An 18,450-nucleotide genomic window follows, 5' to 3' on the forward strand; every position below is an offset into this window, starting at 1 on the left:
TTTCTTTCTTTCTTTCTTTCTTTCTTTCTTTCTTTCTTTCTTTCTTTCTTTCTTTCTTTCTTCATAAGAATTGTTTAAGCACTTTCAGATAAAATATCTCCATAAATTCTTATTCTGACAAGGAGGATAAAAAATCTCTGACAAATCTACCCCATTACCACACACACACATTTATGACCAAGCCCATAAAATCAGTTTATTCAAAGCATTATTCAAAGCCTTGAATGTCAGCTTATATTTGGAAAGATCAAATAAATTGAACCCAACTTATTTAATACCAAAGTAGCAAAACAATTTCAAGTTTGGGTCTGATGTCGTATACTCTATTGTAAAGTGATATGAAATTCTATTTTTATAAAACAGTTTATACATTAGTGTTTGAGAAGAATCTTTTGCTGCTCATAAAATCTTTTTACCTCTGTGACAAGAGCTGGTGATGACAGTATACTTTCTCTTTAGAGATGGAGTCAGATAAGAACCTCATCTAGAGAAGGAGAGGTAGGCACAAAGTTTCACCCCCAGCCAAGAACCTATTTGCAGTTCATAGTAGCTGGGAGAAAGAAAAATCAGTTTTGTCAAAGGAATGATGGAAATTATATCATCTAGGTTGCATGCTAGGTCTTTTTTAATTTTTTAATTTTTAAATTAGTTACAGTTTATTAACTTTGTATCCCAGCTGTATCCCGCTCCCTTATTCCCTCCCAATCCCCCTCCCTCTCCATCATCTCCTCTCTGCTCCTTTCCAAGTCCACTGATAGGGGAGATCCTCCTCCCCTTCCATCTGACCCTGGTTTATCAGGTATCTTCAGGACTGGCTGCAAAGTCCTCCTCTGTGGCCTAGCTCCTCCCTTGGGGGCGGGTGTCAAAGAGCCTGCCATTGAGTTCCTGTCAGAAATAGTCCCTGTTCCCTTTACTAGAGAGAACAATTGGATACTGAGCTACCATGGGCTACATCTGAGCAGGAGTTCTAGGTTATATCCATGCATGGTCCTTGGTTGTAGAAACAGTCTCATATAAGAACCCTGTGTCCAGATATATTTGGCCCTTGTGGAGCTCCTGTCCTCTTCATGTCATACTAACTCCCCTTCTTTCATATGATTCCCTGCACTCTGCCGAAGGTTTGGTTATGAGTCTCAGTGTCTGCTTTGGTACACTGCTAGGTAGAGTCTTTCAGAGGCCATCTGCATGCTAGGTCTTACATTAAGGCACAGTTCAAACTCCAAGGTGTGTGCTTTTCTTTTTCTTTTTCTTTTTCTTTTTCTTTTTCTTTTTCTTTTTCTTTTTCTTTTTCTTTTTCTTTTCTTCCTTCCTTCCTTCCTTCCTTCCTTCCTTCCTTCCTTCCTTCCTTCCTTCCTTCTTCCTTTCCTTTCCTTTCCTTTCCTTTCCTTTCCTTTCCTTTCCTTTCCTTTCCTTTCCTTTCCTTTCCTTTCCTTTCCTTTCCTTTCCTTTTTTGCCAGAAAGAACATAAAGTTGGCTATGTAGGGCAAGGTCAGAGGATTTGGGAGGGGGAAAATATGATAATACATATTGTATGAATTTCTCAAAAAACTAAGCATTTTTAAAAAGATTCCAAGGAAATAGTCCGCAACATTGAGGTTTTAGACATTACACTCCTACTTTCTTACAAGAAAATACATGCTCCTGTTCTAGTTAAAATATCCTAGCATTGACTGCAAGATACCAGAGAGTGGCTGCTATGGTAAGGTGTTGCCAGGTTACCAAATACTTGCAATGCTGCTTGACTGACAACTATATACCTGGTATACATGGAAACATTCTGCTTAGCAACTAATTTCTGACTATGCCGTGGATTTCAAAATAGGTTCACTGGACCTGGAAAGTTTTTCTCTAAATGGAAGACAAAAGTACCCTTCAGCAGGACACTTTGAGACTAAAATGTGTCCCTTCCTTGAATAATAAAAGTGAGCATTTCTTTTAGTAAAATATTTCTTTGTAATCATACTGGTTCTGTGCATGTCAACAAACACAACTAGCTCTCAGCTCCCAGAGAACACAGCTGAGTTACGTTCTCTCCAAAGAATACTTTCGTATGTCAACTACCCTATGTCAGTGATGAATAAATGGTTCATACACATAAATTGTAGGAAAGAGCCAGGGAAAATTAGGAAGCATTTTATCATTTTCAATTTTGTAGGAACTGTATTTCCATTCTGTATTTGTAGGAACTGTATTTCCATTAATTCATGAATGTGAATCAAAGCTGGAGAAACTGGGGTTTTTCATGAGGACCTCTAAGGAGTGTACATAACTGAGCGAGGATAAAGCAGAGTGATTCTCAAGATGGCAAAAGGATAGAAACTTGGCACTGTACATTGCACACATAATAATTCATTTTTTTCCGTTTGTAACTCAATGAAGATTCTTGTGTCCTATTTTTGTATATATTCTTTTATTTTGGATTGGCCCTAACAATAGTGGTCTTTAAGAAAACTAATGTTCTTATCTAAATCAAATTATACTCTTTAAAGGGAAATGTTTATATTTTTTTTGTTTGAAAATACTGGAAAATACTTTTCCCAAGCTAAACAACCCCCAAGTCCATCAAGCGACCACATTCCAAATTGTTAATAATGAGTGAATAAATATGAACTGCAAATTTGAGATGATTTTCTTCTGTCTAGCTTCTACTATAAAAAACAAATTATCCCAAAGTGACTGACTTTGAACAGAAGTGCAGTTATCAATATGGTATAGAAGCTCTTAAGAAACAATCAGTTCTTTTTTTTTTTTTAATTATAAGTCTGATCATATATTTATTAAAGAAATTGAGTAAAAAAAATGTATGCAATGTAACTGTGGATTAGGCCAATCATGACTAACATATAAAACCAAAAGAGTAAAAAGTAAATATCTTTTTCATTGCTACAAACTGGCACAAATTATAATACATAATTCATGTCATGTACTTAAACTGGCATTTCCCAAACTAGCCTTCATTGACAAGTTTTGTTTGAATCCACTTATCATTGCCCACTATTTTTACTTTAAGTATTCTTTTTTTTAATTTTTTTATTAATTACACTTTATTCATTTTGTATCCCCCCATAAGCCCCTCCCTCCTCCCCTGCCGATCCCACCCTCCCTCCCCTTTCTGGCCACTTTTGATGAGAACTGATAGACTAAGATCAGAAAGAAGAGGAGAACCTTCCCTATCAGTGGACTTGGGGAGTGGCATGCATCTTTTTTTTTTTTTTAATGCTACTTTTTTACTCAGTAAGAATGAACTGGCCTTTGAACCTCTCCCTCCAGGTCTGCCTTTTTCTAATCCTTTCAGTTTACCACAGGAGCACAAAGAGGAATGGTGAGCCTTGTGTGCCTTCTCCTCCTAAGTGAAGCACAGCTGGGAAGGCAGGCACATGAAGCAAACCCAACAGGCTGCAGCTGTGATGAGCCAGCAGTCCAGTCTGTGACACCTAAAGAACATGCTTTATAGCCTAAGAATAGACATGCTTACACTGATACAGAGAAGGGGCTGACAGTTTTTCTCATGCGGCTGGGGCCCAGACACATAAAAGAGATCCAGAGTTCTGGTTTAAATTGAAGTGTAACTGTTTACCATGTAGTTTTATACACAGAGGCCATTTCACCTTCTATGGTTGAGAGAATACATATTGGTAATATAAAAAAAAATGAACAAAGCAGTGAACAATAATTTATCAGAAATTATACCAGTGTAGAGAATGTGAATTCAGAACATGGCTGTTTTGGCAAGAGAACACATCCAAATACCTTCTCGGTTTGTGCGATCTGGCTGGACTACAATATGCCTTTAATCCAGGAGACAGCAGCAAGTAGATCTGAGTTCAAGGCCAGCCTGGTATAGAGCAAGTTTCAGGTAAAGAAGAGCTTAGGTCCAGGCGTGGTGGTACACACCTTTAATTCCAAACAGGTAAACTTAGTTTGTAGGAAGAAGCACCCATGTTTGAAAGTTATGTCTAATTGAGTGCCAGAAACAGTGACGAACCAGAGAAAGATTTCACAGAATAGGATATGCCCAACTCTCATGAGAAAACAGAGACAAGGGAAGCTAGAGAGTAGGAAGCAGTTTTACAGGGACAAAAAGAGACAGGTTGCAGAGAGAGAACTAAGGTGAAGACCTAATGAGCCAGAGAATCAAAAGGAACCAGGAGATTAGAGCAGAGCAATTTAGAGGGCAAGAGAAATGCCAGACTGAATAAGTCAGCTGGGACAGGAGTTTAAACTAGAACAGCTCAGTTGAACCAGCCAGCCCAGAGCTTAGTAAGAACAAAAAAGAGATACCTTATTAAGCAATCTCAAAGGGTTGAAAACATTCTAGGCCCAGGTTAGCAGAAGGAGGCAGTAAGCCTCCAAGACAACATTTAAACCAGACAAATAAAAGTTACTTTTACAGAGGTCCTCTGTGGAAGGCTCCTGTCCCATTCCCTGTCTTCTCCTACTTCAGATGTCTATCCTGTTTGCCCTTCTGAGTGAGGATTAAGCATCTTCCTTAGGGTCTTCCTTGCTTCTTTAGGACTATTTATTTTAGTATATTATCCTATATTATATGGCTAATATCCACTTATAAGAAAGTATATACCCTGTGTATCTTTCTGCTTCTGGGTTACCTCACTCAGGATAATCTTTTCTAGTTCCATTTGCCTGCTAATTTCATGATTTCCTTATTTTTAATTGCTGACTAGTATTCCATTGTGTAAATGTACCATAATTTCTTATTCCATTCCTTAGTTGAGGGGCACCTAGGTTGTTTCCAGATTCTGCCTATTATGAATAAAGCTGCTACGAACATAGCTGAGCAAATGCCCTTGTTGTATACTTGAGCATCTTTTGGATATATTCCCAGACTCTAACCAGCAGGGTATCGAAGCAGATGCTGAGACTCATAGCCAAACTTTGGGCAGAGTGCTGGGAATCATATGGAAGACGGGGGAGATAGAAAGACCTGGAGGCATAAGAGCTCCACAAGGAGAGCAACGGAGCCAAAAATCTGGGCCCAGTGGGGCTTTCAGAGACTGATGAGTCAACCAAGAACCATGCATGGGGAGGACCTAGACCCTCTGCTCATATGTAGCCCATGGGCAGCTCAGGCTCCATGGGAGTTCCCTAGTAAGGGGAGCAGGGACAGTCACTGGCATGATCTTGGTTGGGTGCTCTTTGATCAAGTCCCCTTGGCGAGGTGGCCTTACTAGGCCACTGAGAAAGGATCCAGATTGTCCAGTGAGACCTGATAGGCCAGGGTCAGATAGTGGGAGAGGGGGCCCTTATCAGTAGACTGGAAGAGAGACATGGCAGGGGCAGAAGAAAGGGGGTGGGGCTTGGAGGGGGCTACAGCGAGATACAAAGTGAATAAACTGTAAATAATAACAATGAAAAAAGTTAGTTTTACATACCAGCGAATACTATATACAGACATATTTATATATTTGTTTTTTTACAGGCATAGCATGCCAATCACAAAAAAATTTTTTTTGAAATTGTTACTTAGTTCACTCTGAGTAAGATGATAGATGCTCCCAGCATTGATCCATGAACAGCGGATAAATATGTTGGTGTTTTAGAATGCTTAGTTGACATTTGTATCTCTTCTTTGAAAAGATTTGAGTAGTAAACAAACTACTGCAACATTTTATTGTCCAGGTGCCAAATGTAAAAACTAAGGACTGACTTTACCATCTTTATTAGTCGCTGTTTCTATTGCTGTGAAGAGACACTATGACCAAGGAACTCTTATAAAAGAAAGCACTTAATTGAGGCTTGAGTGCAGTTTTAGTTCATGATCATCATGGTAGGAAGCACACAGGTGTAGCACTAGAGCCGTAGCTAAGAGCTTACATCCCGATTCACAGGCATCGGGCAGAGACTCCTGGCCCGGCAGGGACTTTGGAAATTCAACGGCCATCCCAGTGGCGACCTCCACCCGCAAAGGCCACACCTTCTAATTCTTCTCAAATAGTTCCACCCTCTGGTGAGTAAACATTTAAGTATATGATCCTACAGGGGCCATTCTCATTTAAACTACCACACCATCCAGGTAGGATCAAGAAAGACTTGCATCACAGTTCACCCTGAGAAGGATTGTATCTGGGCTGAAAGGCAATCCCAGTATGAAACATACTGTCCCCATTTCTGCCTCTCAAGGCTTAAACGTTCGTTTACTTCATTCTTTCATTGTCAAGTTAGCTAGGATGTTGGCTTAGGATTTCCTATTCCTATTTGGAAATAGAGTGGTTTCAAGTTCTATCAGGTCTGTGTGCTTTCTTGACCAACATTGCAAGCTTGATGCTGCAGTTCATGCTGGCTTATGAATCTGGCCCAAAAATTCATAGCTTTTTTTTTTTTTGACTGTATGCAATCTCTTCATATTAATATTTTCAGGTAAGCATATTGCAAGATAAAATGTAAAAAGGTCTGCACAGGATGAAACACTTGTGGTTTTATCACTGCTGATTGAACTGTTAGGTCCTCACATGTGGTGTCCATGACAAAAAAAAGGGGGGGTTTACAGATGAAAGACATGTCCTTTTGTCCCTTCTAAGGATCAAATCAAATCTCACTTTGTTTTGGATGCTCACTTTGCCTTGGCACTAACCACGTGGCATAATCAGGGAGGGCAATGTATATGATGAATGAAATCTCACCTGTTTGCACAGTATTGACTAATCATTGATTAGCAAAAGCTCTGATTAGCGATCCTAGGGATCCAACTCTAGATAATCTTGATCCTCAGCTTGTGGGTGGTGTGAGAACACATTTTAGGTCATACTCCCATCAGAGGCTGGGTTCAGCAGAAACTCTAATTCAACTTGTCAGACTACCAGCTGCAGTGGGTTGAAAGGGGTTAGTCTATACTTCCTGGTCTGAAGGAACTGATTCCAGAATCTAAGTATTCCTCAAGCTTTACTTGTTTTGCTTTTGCCATAGTCAGCTTTCCTTCTTTGTCTAAGGAAAAGGCAAAGATTTTAAGTGTTTCCACATGCTGTCACAGAACAGGGCCAAGGGAGTCAGCTGTGGGAAAGGGGCCATGGAAGCCCAGGTGCAGGCAAATAGTCTCCAGCACAGTGAGAACTGGACTTCAGCCTAGCACCTCGTCACCCTACGTCTCGAATACTGATCTCAGGTCTGCTTAAATCCAACATAAATCCAAGTTAACTCAAGTACCAGGTCAATGCAAATGACAAAAATTTATTTTTAATCAAGCCACTACTTATCGATCAGGGATGAAGAACAGACTCAGGAGATAAAATACAACCCTGAGGGATATTATACAGCATAATTAAAGGCTAAAACCATAAAGCTAGATGGAGCAGGGTGGGCTGTAGCATTTCCAATCATATTTTGACATAAAGGGTTGAACAAGAGAGTTTTCTATCAATCAGGATAGGAGTAGGTTTTTGGGCCCGAGAACATGAACTTGTTTGACCCTGTTAGCCAGATGAAGCTGTCCCTGAGATGGCTAGATTCAAACTTACAAGTTGTCCCTGAGATGGCTGGACTCTCACAACTGTGTCTTTACAATTGAAGCTGTCCAGGTCCCCCAGGGATTGGGACATTGAACTTTGTTTCTCCCTATGATTAAATGGAGTCTGAAAACAAAATGGTAGAACTTAGAATAAGTTTCATTCCCGAAAATACTTTTGTTCTCTTCTTTATAGCCACTCCTCTTCTTGCTACCTAGGCACTCTGTTCCATTACTGGATATATATCCAGTAATATATATATATACATATATATATGTATATATATATATTCATGTTTATAGTCACTGTAGTATTGTCTACTCTCCTTTAGTTATGAGGTCAGTGGTTCTCAACCTTCCTAATGCTTCGACCCTTAAATACAGTTCCTCATGAATGGTGACCCCCAACCATAAAATTATTTTCATTGCTACTTCCAAATTGTAATTTTGCTGCTGTTATGAATCGTAATGTCAATGTCTATGTTTTCTGATTGTCTAAGGCAACCCTCGCAATAAGGTCGTTTGACCCCTGAAGAGGCTGTGACCCACATTTTGAGAGCTTCTGTCATAGGCTTTATTTTAGAACCTTGACATTTCTGATCACTTTGTGTTAAAACTTTTGTCCTTCTCCCTCACTTTTTCTAATACTAACAGCAATCTGGGAATAGAGTTTTCCAGGGATCTCCCACTCAGCTTCAGCAGCGATCTGAACTGTCAACCAATGCTGACATTAGGTTTAAAATCCAGCATCGTGCTTTTGACACAACAATGGGAATCTGAGTAGCTTACTCAGGCTGAAGGGCAAAACGTTACTCTGATGCTACTGGAGTCATGACCGTGTGCGTATGAGAATGAAGGAGTGTGCACAAGGGATGAGGAGTGACTGTGGGTGTGTTAAAGTGGACTTGAGTATATGACTATGAGAATATACAGCATGTGTCAAAGGAAAAACCTTTTCTGGTACCAGAATTTGAGAGAAACTATATTCCAGAGGCTTGTTTTAAGGGCTGGTGATGGGTTCTTTCTGCTTCTGACTTGGAGCAAGCTACTTTCTTTTTCTTGGACCACAATATTTATTGTTTGATAATGAGGGTGAAATCCAAGGCTTTTTGAATGGCAAGTATGTACTCTATCTCACCACTGACTACCCCTTAACTCCCTTAATATTTAAAAAAATGTTTGACATGATGGAAATGCTAATCACTTTAAATGCAATCAGTTTGTATCATTTGAATTAACATATCGTGCTTTAAAACATATAGAATTATATATATTAAGAAGGAAAATGAGGCAATAGAATGCTATAAATTTCATATATCGCAGAAAGCACTGTAAAATCAGTCATAGCTCCACTCAACATGCATAACTATATCCTACTAGTTGAAGAGACAGCTAGAAACAGGATGCTAATGGTGAGAAATTAAAACAGTGCCAAGGCCCACTGTCACATGCTTTGTGGGTTCCATTAGAGTTGAGCAGGAACAGAAACGGAAAGGTTACTGTCTCTGCTCTGGCTGAGGGTGGTAGCCGAAGTTCACCAGCGTTCTTTGGTTTGGTGCCTTAGCCTGAATGTGTTCCTGTTTGATTCTGTGAGACACAGACACAGAATTTAATGCATTTTCAGCGCTTGACTTTAAAAAGTGTCTTGACTCTTTAATGAAAAGAAACGGGAGACAGAAGACATTGTGTGCCATGTTAATTTGAGAGTAAATGAAACATGGTCCTCAGCTGCCTCCATCAATTATAACTAAGAAAACAAGCTTGTACACTCAATTTCTTCTATTGACTGCATTGACACAGCTTTCCCGGGCCCAAGAACTAACAACACTAGCCAGTCTTCTCCTTTTCTTGCTGCTAAAGGAAAATCAAAATTTAACTGTGGTGTCACCTAAAAATTTAAAACCAAGTCGGAGAAAAGGCACTGAATGTTACTTGTTTTAGAATAAGAAGCCATTAATGAGTTCCTATGTCTCCATTCTAACATAGGCTAGGCAATGGTGTTACTGATTCACTTGATGGAAAGAAGAGCATGGACTGGGTTCTCATAGCCCTCTATCCTCATCAGTGGAAACTTACACCAGTAAAGTAAGAAGGCTCTAGAGATGAGGCTGAGTATAAGATGAATATAGGAGACCAAAGCCCAAATCCCTGAAGGCGACTGCTACAGCAGCACCCATGGTTTGGGGCTGGGTGCAGTATCTTGCCTGGGGGACAAATATTTTCTCTGTTACTACCTCTGTGCTGTGTCACATGGTCATGGATTTCCCTAGTGTTTACTTTGTAAGTAGAGGTTACTGTGTCATCACACATTCTTTCTTTCTAGGTTTTCCACTTGCTTTTCTCTTCTGTACTGCTACCTTCCTCATGGCACAGCCTGTCTCTGCTTGATTCTTTCTTAGCACTTTGTGTTGGTGTGAAACTGATCATTTCTCTGTCTCCAGTCCTATGCAGGTGCCTTCAATTCCTCAAATCCCTGTAGCATCTCTCCCTGTCCACCACTTTTAAACAGTCATCTACACTTGCAGTTCTCAAAGTGTGACCCTAGGGCAGCACCAGGACAGCACTTGGGGACACACTAGAAAGCCGCCCCCATGTTTATTTTAAATGCTTTGTGCTTTCGTTGATAAATAAGCACTATACTGGGCCCTCTTGCAATTGTGTGAAGCCCAGCATTATGTGATCCAGTAAATTTCTCAGAACTCAAGTGCAGGAACACAGTTTTACATTTTTGTTGTCTGTTAGTATGAATTTGAGGTCCAGAACTCTGCATAAGACTTCTTGTGTCCGAATTTTGCTTCCTGGTTGTGGATTTTGGCCAACATGATTAACAGCTCTGCCTCATCTCTGAAACGGGGGTTCTAATAAATTCTGCCTCACATAGTTACTGTATGGATACAACGACCCAAGAAGCGCATATGTTATTCTTAGCTCAGAGCAAGCTTAGGAAATACCTCCAATGCTAGTCCTTGTTATTTAGAAAGACATGTCTCACAGAAATGAACTGAAAGCCACTTTCCCCTTGCTGTCTGACAAGATGTTTTCTGGGGAGATGAAACATGCACACATCTACTCACCCCGAGGAGGGAGCCAATGATAGGTCAAAGTACGCACATAACCAAAGTCCAACTTGGTGAACCAGTGAGTTTTATTGAGGTTCCTTAAAAGAGTATGGGTGAGGAGTTGGTTACTTACATGAGCAGGAATGACTCAAAGACAATCACAACACCAATGTCCATGAGTAACATGAAAAACAGCTTGGAACCTAGAGCATTCTATGCAGTGTGAAGGCAGCTCGACAGACTGGACGGTGTACTTTCCAAGTGCCTCAGCTGGTCGGGGTCTCAGGGTCTTCTTTTTAGGTTGGCTTGTCTGAGAGTGACTCCAAGCTGTCTTTATCTTTTTACTTGCTGAGAGAGGAATGTAGCAAAATGGTCAGATTCAGGGACTTCCTGAAGCTATTTTGAATTGTTTCCGTTATATCTTAAGGGGATTCTCTAGGAAATGGAATGTTTCATTCTCGGAGGAAACTGCTACACAACACCCTCCATATATACTCTTGGGATACTTGTAAACAAATATTAACCAACGGTGTTCCTTATACACATTACATGCTGATCAGGTCTTGATATCAAGTTTTATGAGGCTAACTTTATATTTTATTTAAGAAAATTCCGTGAGTGTTTAACCTGAATAGTTACTTATTAAAAGTGATGACACAGTGCAAACTAAAAGGAATCAGCTCAGAGAAAGCTGTTTTACTGCTACATGGACTGAACTGTTAAATTTCAAGTTAGTTCTTGTAGCGGCTAATACCCTTAAAGGAAACCACATATACATTTGCTGCTAATAAGGAAGCACCAGTCTAGTCTTTTCCCTTCTAGAATTACTGAAACTGGAAAGCTGGTGTTAAAAATCTGTTGCTGTGAATGCCTTGGCCATAGGAATATACAGTTGTGGTTAAGGAAACAATTGTTGATTAATTCCTAGCTGTCCCCATTTCTATTCGTATAAAACATGCTTTGGAGCCATCACTTAGTCTTTAGTTTACATGGGATTCCCTCTCGTGACATTCCAAAATTTTCCTAAAAGATAGAGGCAATCCAACGAATTGTATACAACCTATGGCTTAAGTAGGTAGAAAATTGTAGGTAAAGTTTTATGGTTTATCAGCAAAGGTACATCTGCAGCAGTCGGTCACAGGACTTCTAGGACAGGAAAGGAAACCCAAATGGGTGAAACCCCAGGAAAACAGATCTGAAAGGCAGACATGAAACTGAAGGTACTGTTTGGAGATCACAGCTGCAAAAACTGGTCTGTGAGCCTTTACATAGGCAACAATTTTTTCCCCCTGTAAACTATTCTATTTATGGCCAGGGTGGAGAATAGAAAATCAGAAATCCTTATTCTGATCCCAAGATCTCTAACATTGTCCCCATGAACTTTCTTTAGTCCAATACTCTTCATTAGGGTTAATTGCTGATGGCATTGTTAATACTTATGTGAAATTAAAAAAAAAAATCTGTGTTTGAATTTCTTTTGTGAAATGGCTCCTTTCAAAAACTAACAGAGTGACTTTTAAGGGTGAAACCCTGAGAAGATAATAGACTCGAAAGAGCTGAAAGAGCTTTGCTATAAAGGAATAAATTTATAAAGACAAATAGTGCCAGACAGTCTTGATAGCTTTTTCAATAGAATTAAAAACTTCTGAGCACAATGAATGTGCCTTAGCACACATACATTTATATTTTTGCAATCCATTTGATACAGTATCTAAATAAATCTTATTTGCCAATTTAATTAGCATTGGCTTTGCTGTGTGCTGTGTCACAGGGGCTGGGAACTGGCTGGAGGACAAAGCCTGATGACTCCTTGCAATGTGTTGACTACAGGGTCAGCGTGAGGTCTGCTTTTGTTTAATGTCTATATTAATGATCTGGAGGGAAGAGTAAATTTCTGAATGAAATAATATTATAATGACAGGCACATGGGCTCATTGGAAAGCAAAATGAAGTCAGACTGTGTAAGCTCTCGTCCAGGCTTGAGGATAGGTGGGTCACTCGATCTTTCTGGATCTGTTTCCCTGTGTGGAAAACAGAGATAATGGCACTCTGTGAGAAAGCCGAGATAAGATTTTATGATTTCAAGCACGCGGTACAACAGACTCCTCCAGTAGCTGTGGTGCTTATCGTCTGCGTCTGCTTACATTCTTGTTAGGAGGCACTTTAGTGCAGCAGGATGTAGGCAGGGCCAGAACAAAATAACACTGTTGAAGGACAAATCGCAAAACACCTGAAGGAAGGCTTTGCAAGGGGCCGAAGGAGGCTAGGAAGCAACGGACTTCCTGGATGTAAGGGGAATGATAACACTGAGGAGGGTCACGCTGATTTGCTGTGCTTCTAGCTATGGTGGGAAGATCAGCAGAGAAGAACTCCAGGAGGGCTTTCATCCCTTCCTCCTTGTTTCCCTTCTGACCTGAGTGGAGACTGTGTCTGAGCTTATACAGTGGAGCTCTTTAATTGCTACCAACCTTTTCCCCCATTAATGAATATATTTACTTTCTATCTCGATCAGAGCTTTCCCTCCCTTCTCTCCTCCCGGTCCCTGTCTCCCATCCCATCCTCTCCCCTTCCCTTATGCTCCCTTACTTCCTTCTCAGAGAAGTGGTGATGTCATCAACCTGTCTTGGCATATCAAGTTGTGGTAGGACTGGGCGCATCTTCTTCTACCGAGACTAGACAAGGTCATCCAGTTAGGGGAGAGAGATCCAAAAGCAGGCAACACACTCAGAGACAGACCCTACCTCTGTGTTAGTCTCACATGACAGCCAAACTGTACATCTGTTACGTATGTGTGGTGCGCCTAGGTCCATCCCATGCATGCTCTCTGGTGGGTGGTTCAGTCTCTGTGGGCCCAGGCTAGTTGATTCTGTAGGTTTTCTTGTGGTGTCCTTGACCTTTCTGGCTCCTTCAATCCTTCCTCATTCTCTTCCACGAGATTCAGAGTGTTCAGCCTAATGTTTGGCTGTGGGTGTCTGACTCTGTTCTCATCAGCTGCTGGGTGAAGCCTCTAAAATGACAGTTATGCTAGCCTCTTGTCTGCAAGTAGAGCAGAATATTATTAGTAGTGTCAGGGAAGGGCTCTCTCTCGTGGCATGGAACTCAAGTTGGACCAGTCACCAGTTGACCATTCCCTCACTTTCTGCTCCCGCTTTATCTCTGCACCTCTTACAGGCAGGAAAAACTGCGGGTTGAAGGTTTTGTGGCTGGGTTGGGATCCCCACCCTTCCATTGGAAGTCTTGCCTGGTTATGGGAGGTAACTTTCCATGTTCCATAGCCCCTGTTCCTAGCAGTCTTAGCTAGGGTCACCCTCATAGATTCCTGAGAGTTTCCGTTGCCCTAGAGTTCTAGCTTGTCCCAGAGGTACTGGCCCCTCCCCCACTGATTCCAGCTCTCTCTCCTGGTTCTCTCTCCCTTTTTCCTCCCCACACTTGATTCCTTCTGTTTCCCTCTCCACCACATCTTCCACCCGCTTCCCTCCCTTCATTTACCCTAAATGCCTCCTCCATTGCTGGTAGGAGTACAAACTTGAACAACCATGTTGGAAATCAATTTGGTGGCTTTTCAGAAAATCGGAAATAATTCTACCTTAAGACCCAGGTATTCCACTTCTGGGCATATAACCCCAAAATGCTCTACTATAGCACAAGGACACTCACTGAACTCTGTTTGTAGCAGCTTTATTCACAATAGCCAGAAACTGGAAACAACCTAGATGTCCCTCAACTGAAGAACAGATAAAGAAACTGTGGTACATTTACACAGTGGAGTATTATTCAGCTATTAAAAACAAGGAAATCATGCAATTTGCAGGCAAATGGTTGGAACTAGAAAAGATCATCCTGAGTGAGGTAACTCAGACCCAGAAAGACATACATGTTGTGTCCTCACTTATAAGTGGATTTTAGCCATATAGCACAGGATAACCAAGCTTCAACCCACAGTCCCAAAGAAGCTAATCCAAAGAAGGATGCTCTAATATCACTCAGAAGGGGAAATAAACTAGCTACCAAACTTCGTATCAGGCATTTAAGATGTTTGAATGTGACAATGGGGCTATTTCTAGTAAAAATTTAAAAGTGATGATGAGTTTTTAGAAGAGTCTCCTTTATTTATTTTTTAAAAGATTTATTTATCTTATGTGTATGAACACTCTTTTCTGTACACCAGAAGAAGGAATCAGATTCCATTACACATGGTTGTGAGCCACCATGTGGTTGCTGGGAATTGAACTAAGGACCTCTAGGAAGAACAGCCAGTGCTCTTAACCGCTGAGCCATCTCTCCAACCCAAGAGTCTCCTTTAGACTGCTAAAATTGTTAGGAACAGATTTCTCAGTTTACATAGAGGCAATTAGCTGGGCTGAGCATGCTTATTTACATAAACTAAACTAAAAATAATTCACAGGATTATTTTCCTGCTGAGAAATATGATTACCAAACAGCCTAGAAGATTTGTGATGGCTGAAGAGTTTTTATTCATTTTTTTTTCAAGGAAGGAATTGCAGGCAGCAAATTAGCTAGGAGGCTGTCAGGTTTTGCACTGCAAAGCAGGGCTACACAAACCAGTTTGCTTTTAAGTATTAAAAAAAAAAAAGCTTTTAAGTACATTTATAATCAAAATATAGCTCCATGTCAGCTCAGGATCCTCAAATATAACCTTCAAAGAAGCCAAATTGTTGTAATGAAGAGACTGTAAGAGACCTCAAGGTTGGAGTCTGAGTCAATTTCTAGGCAGTTTTATATAGAAAGAGGTTAATTTTGCCTCGTGGTTCTAGAAGCTAGTGGGGTCCTTTGGCTTAAACAGATGGAGAAAGGGCAAATGGAAATACACAGGAGAGGCCTCATATCCCTCAGTTGCTAACTGCCGCCCCTCCCCCCAGGAATAAGACCCCACTCATGTAGGCTCTGCCTTGTGACCAGGCCCCACCTAGGCCCCACAGTGCTGCATGGAGTAGCTGGTGTTTCCACATGCCATTTAAATTTTTTTTTTTTTAATTTTTTTGTTTAGGGGATTTGCTCAAACAGTAGCCGAGGAGTAAATGGATTAGACAGTTACAGTGTAATCAAATAAATCTACAGTAGTCACCTACAGCTGCAGGCTCAGATGGCTGTTGTCTGAAGCTGATTCAGGATATTTGTGTCGGCTTAGTAGAGCCTGCTTTCTGGACAGAATCTAAACTTGCATAGAGAGTAAACTAGCATGGTTTCCACGTCTTAGCAACCGGCGAAAGCTGTATTAGCAATCCATAGTCACATTAAGGATATTTCCTGTGAGATGTTGGTTTTAAACTGACTTATAATTTAGCTTTTGTTTGTTTTAAAAAAAAATGAGGATTGTATTTCAAATTGTCCCTCTAGTGAAGAGCGAAGAAGTTTGGAGTCTCTCGTGTGGCTGGAGGGGTCGGGTCAGCTTTTTTGTGGAATGGACTGAAAGGTGGGGCTGCAGGGCCCCTTCCTGTTCTGTTTAAGTGTGTGTATATGATTGCATAGAGTTTTGAACGAGGTTTTGGTAATACGCTTAGGTGTAAGTGTGGGGAGAGTCTCTTTAATCATAAATGGAATGTGTCAGCCTTTCAATTATCCCCCTTTAAGCTGGGCTTGGCTGACCCTACAGACAGGTGCAAAGCCCAAAAATTTTGAGGTTTGGGAAAGCCTAGAATAACTTTCCCCACAATTAAAAATTGCTTTATGCATACAGAGCACTTTTTTTTTTTTTTACTACAACAGCATGTGTTTTTTATGACATTCATTGATCTGAGAGGTTGATCTAATAAATTGATGTTTGTTTTCTTGTGCTGTTTTTGCTGTCATTCATGATACTTTTTAAGCAATACTAGTAATTAATGTATTTTGATAAGTGCCTTGTAAAATTCATTTATACTTCCTCTGTATTTTTAGAAAACAGTCCACTACTTATCAGTTTTCCTAGCCAGTGACTTAAATTCTTAATATTTGTTTCTGTACCAGCATGTTTAAATCATTTAATTTTATACTGCATGTAGCTATTAACTGTATGTAGTTAACTAAACACTTGAGATATGGATGATATGACTGAGAAATTGAATTTTGATTTTGTTTAATTTTAACCACTGTACATTTTAGGTTTAATGTTGGATAAATATAAAATAATTTCCCACTAAGCATGTTAAATATCTCAGTATTTATTTTTTGAATATGTTGTTGAACTGCTAGCTTTTCACGTAGTGCTTGGTTTGCATATAGTTTGTACTTTCTAAAGTTCCATGGTCTTGAAATTTTAGCCTCAATTTACCAATACTGGGAAGTGTTGAAATCTTTTAGAGGTGGGCCCCATTTGGGACATAATCAAGGTATTAGGAATATCATTCTTCAAATGCGTTTTTTTTCTTTTTACAAGACCTTGATTTAGCTCTCATGGAATAGTTTATTAGGAAGGTAAAGCAACCCAAATTGTGTGGCTTCTTCAGCACACCACCATTTCCTTACCCCCTTCTTCATTATGTAGTTAATAGACAACCGACCTTCATCAGAGGGCAAAAGGGTAGGGCTGCTGATCTCAGATTTCCACCTTCCTAAATCACAACCTAGATAACCTTGTTTCTTTGTAACTATCCAGTTTCAGATATTTAATTTTAGTAATAGATTAGCAGCAATATAGTAAATTTAGTTAAAACAGTATTTAAATTAATGTCACTTGTTTGTTCTTCATTCTTTATAAACGGGATACCATAACTAGAAATCATGCAGAGATTTTAGAAAATTATAAAAAGAAAAAGAAGGCATTTTAAAATTGTTTTAAATAATTTAAATAATTTAATGTTTTATTAGCATATATTAATTATGCATAATACTGGTTTTTAATATAATTTTTTATTTATTACAATTATTCACTTTATATCCCAGCTGTAACCCCACCCTCATCCCCTCTCAATCCCAACCTCCCTTCCTCCCTCATCTCCTCCCATGCCCTTTCCCCAGTCCACTGAGAGGGGAGGACCTCCTCTCCTTCCATCTGACCATAATCTATCAGGTCTCATCAGGCCTGTCTTTCACAGTCTTCCTCTGTGGCCTGGTCAGGCTGCTATCCCCTCATGGGGAGGTGATCAAAGAGCCAGCTCCTGAGTTCATGTCAGAGAGAGCACCTGTTCCCATTACTAGGAAGCCCATTTGGAGACTGAGCTGCAGGGGTTCTAGGTTATCTTCATGTATGGTCCTTGGTTGGAGAATCAGTCTCAGAAAAGACCCCTAAGCTCAGATTTTTTGGTTCTATTTGTCTCCTTGTGGAGCTCCTGTCCCTTCCAGGTCTTTCTATCTTCCCCTTATTTCATAAGATTCCCTGCACTTTGCCCAAAGTTTGGCTATGAGTCTCAGCATCTGCTTTGATACCCTGCTGGGTAGATTTTTTTCAGAGGCCCTCTGTGGTAAGCTACTGTCCTGTTCCCTGTTTTCTCCCTCTTCTGAGATCCTTCCCGTTTGCCTTTCTTGTCCTCTTTCCACTCTTGGTATTCCCCTCTTGTCCCAAGTAGCCTCTGACCCTGGGTAAGATGCTCAATCTTTATTAAGAAGGCAAACCAGATGATACCCAGCAGGGTATCAAAACAGATGCTGAGAGTCATAGCTAAACTTTGGGCACAGTGCAGGGTATCTTATGAAAAAAGGGAGAGACAGAAAGACCTGGAGGGGACAGGAGCTCCACAAGGAGAACAGAACCAAAAAATCAGGGTACAGAGGTGTTTTCAGAGACTGATACTCTAAACAAGGACCATTCATGGACATAATTTAGAACCACTGCACAGATGTAGCCCATGGCAGCTCAGTGTCCAAGAGTGTTCTCTAGTAATGGGAACAGAGACTGTCTCTGACATGAACTCAGTGGCCTGCTCTTTGATGACCTCCCCCTGAAGTGGGTGCAGGCTTACCAAGCCACAGAGGAAGACAATGCAGCCAGTCCTGATG

Source organism: Psammomys obesus, unplaced genomic scaffold (assembly GCF_907164565.1).
Source record: "Psammomys obesus unplaced genomic scaffold, mPsaObe1.curated_primary_1811, whole genome shotgun sequence".
Lineage (NCBI taxonomy): Eukaryota > Metazoa > Chordata > Mammalia > Rodentia > Muridae > Psammomys > Psammomys obesus.